General features: G+C 54.8%; 1 non-coding gene across 1 annotated transcript; it reads right to left on the bottom strand.

The window, feature by feature from the left end:
- Positions 1-1,998: 1,998 nt before the first annotated feature.
- Positions 1,999-2,071, bottom strand: TRNAF-GAA (transfer RNA phenylalanine (anticodon GAA)). The gene has a single exon. It is a non-coding gene; the product is annotated as a tRNA-Phe (tRNA).
- Positions 2,072-2,741: the final 670 nt, after the last annotated feature.

Here is a 2,741-nt window from a genome sequence, read left to right as displayed (position 1 = left end):
ACCAGTTCTCCACGGAGGTCTAATTTTAGCAACCGGTTATTGGGAACTGGTGGGAACTAGCTCCAGCTCACCACTGGGGTCAAACCCCCCAGGATTCCTGGGCCCAGCCTTGTTGGGGTTACGAGGACTCTGCCACACATGAGTAGAAAGAGCGTCCTTGGGGTCAGGCAGGCCTCTGGGTAAGGGAGTGGGGACTCAGATCCTTTCTCTGGCCAATTGCACCAGGGTCATGTATAATCCAGGGAAGTTCCCCACAATAGCTGGACCTGAACCCCCTGTACACTGTCCTCATTGCTTCTCTGTCTCTCTTCCCCTCATCTCTGCTGGTCTCCCTCTGAGCTTTCTCAGCACCTGGCCCCACAGCACTTCCTGCCAGCCAGAGACTGCTTGTTCTAGGCCTGCTCCTGTGGATGTGGCCTCTCTCCTGATTCCTGAGGAAAGGAACCTTTCCAGGAAATGGCCATGGATTCTGGGAAACTGCATGTGGCTGGTGGACAGCACCAGGAATCATTTACCTCCTGGCACACAAGGCCATTTAAAAGCTGAGTGCCTAAACAGGGGCTTCAACCCTGACTCCTCAGATTAAGAGCTTGATATTCTACCAACTGAGCTAGTTGAGATCATCTTCAACATTCACCACAAGAGCAAGCAGGTAGGCAAAAGAGAGGCAAAAAATGTCACCAGAACCCCTCCTCTTTTTATGCACATCCACTGCCTGTCAGCAGGATTCCTCCTCCTCATCCCTTCTGTGCCTCAGTGTGACTAAATCTCCACACCTAGACAGCCGGTCCGTCCGCTGCACCCCAATCCCCCCATGCCTGAGCCTCTCTGCCAAAGCCCTGCACCTGGCTCCATAGAATTAAGTTTCATGTGTCGCTGGGAACTCTACTTCTTGTGCCCAGAGAGTCTCAGCCCCCCTCAGTAGATGACCTGAGAAACACAATGTCTGCCTTTTCCAAAGAAGTGCTTGGAGGGTTTTTTCTTATGTTACCTTGTGGCCTAATGGATAAGGTATCTGAGTGTGGATCAGAAGATTGAGGACTCGAGTCCCTTGGTGGTTGTGTTGCTGCAGTTTTACCGTTGTTCTGAACGTCCTGCTCCCTTCAGGGCTGGAACCTCTTCTTGGCTGCTCAGGCCAATACTCTGGCTTCAGCTAGAGCCCCGGGAAGGAGTTGGGGGTTGGGAGTCACAAAGGCTGGGACATGAGACCCAGGTGCTTCCAGTCTAGCCTTTTCCCTTCCTGACTTGCCAAAGAAAGTGGGAGGCTGCCTGGGCTAGCATGTGCACCTGTCCCTGTGCTGGAGGGTACTTGCTACATAGTGTCTTGGGAGCCTGGGTGTTTCTCTGCTTCTTGCCAGCTCGAGAAAAGCCTCTTGGGGTAAAATCTCCTGCCCCACAGCAAAAGTGAGCACCTTGAGTGGGACCAGTCAGAGGCCCCACCATAGGGGTTGGCCCTGGCCCTGCTTTCCTACTATCTTGTGAAGTTGGCCACAGAGCATCAGTAGCCGCCCTGCATGCTGGTGACCTTCAGTGGGTGTTTGGCATGGCAGGGAGCAGCCTGGCTGGATGTTTTTGTGCCTGTCTGAAGGCCACACCTAGGCATGGTCCTGCCCTCCTCTAGCCCTGACCTCAGTTGCTCTTAAGCCTTCCCTTCAAGCTGTCAGCACCAGCTGCCCAGAGGAGGAGAGGTGTGTGGAGTCACTTTTACAGATGCCCCTTCCCTGGTACTGCCCTTGCTCAGCTGCACAGAGGAGTTTTCATCCCCAACCCCTGCCTGTCACTGCCCAGCAGCCCTCTGGCACCATTCCTGAGGGCTGCCCTGCCTCACTTTCTTCCTGCCATGTTGGGAAAGACAGCTCTCATCATTAAAGGGCAGGTGGGCCAACTAGGGGCAGAAGCCTGTTCTATGTTTTCCTACTGCAGAGCCCAAGCTCAGGAACTCCCTTTGGGTGCTCCCAGAGGGGAAGCCATCTCTGCACAAAGCATAATGACAGAGCCTGCCAAAGCCCGGGATTGAACCAGGGACTTTTAGATTTTCAGTCTAAAGCTCTCCCAACTGAGCTACTTTGGCAGTTGTATGAAAGCATTTTGGCCTGTTGCTTCTCTGTCTGGGATGTTTTTGTCAGCAGTCGCACACAAAAAGGACAGGAAAAGAATGGCTGCTCCACACCCCCACTGGAGGAACCCGGCGCCCTTAGCTGTGGTGAGTAAGAAGTGTCTGTTGGCTGACAGGGCCTGTCCCCCAGGAGCTGGAACAGTAGCTGCCGCCTCCCCCTTGGCTCCAGGCTGTGGGAAATGCTCATTGCCTGGCTGCATGGGTGAATGCTGCTCCGTGCTCTGGAGAGGGTCTGTATTGGTCTGTCAACCCCCCGTCTTCAATGAGACAGTCTGGTAAGGTCCCAAGTGCCCCCTCTGGTCTGGCAGCTGAGAGTCTGTGCAGACATCAACCCCCCTGCCAGCCCCAGAGCCAGCAGCAGCGCCAGCCCCCCCAGCACCACAGGGGCATTCAATGAACTTCCTGTGGGGAAATGGCTCCTTAGTGTCCAGCTGCTAGAGTGAGAGCCAGGAGAGAGCAGTGTCTGGCTCACCTTGGGGGAGAGAAGAGACCTGATGAGTGCGGATCTCCCTCAGTCTCCCCGCAATGCTGGTCAGTTGTATTGTCACTGTGATAGTCAGTGCTTCCCTTCAGGGCCAGCCGTAGAGGGGTCCGGGACAAATCCCATGGAGTCACTGACTTGGCT

Source organism: Gopherus flavomarginatus, assembly GCF_025201925.1.
Source record: "Gopherus flavomarginatus isolate rGopFla2 chromosome 13 unlocalized genomic scaffold, rGopFla2.mat.asm SUPER_13_unloc_1, whole genome shotgun sequence".
NCBI classification, from domain to species: Eukaryota; Metazoa; Chordata; order Testudines; family Testudinidae; genus Gopherus; species Gopherus flavomarginatus.
The sequence above is the reverse complement of the archived record's forward strand: the minus strand, read 5'-3'. Positions and strand labels throughout refer to the sequence as shown.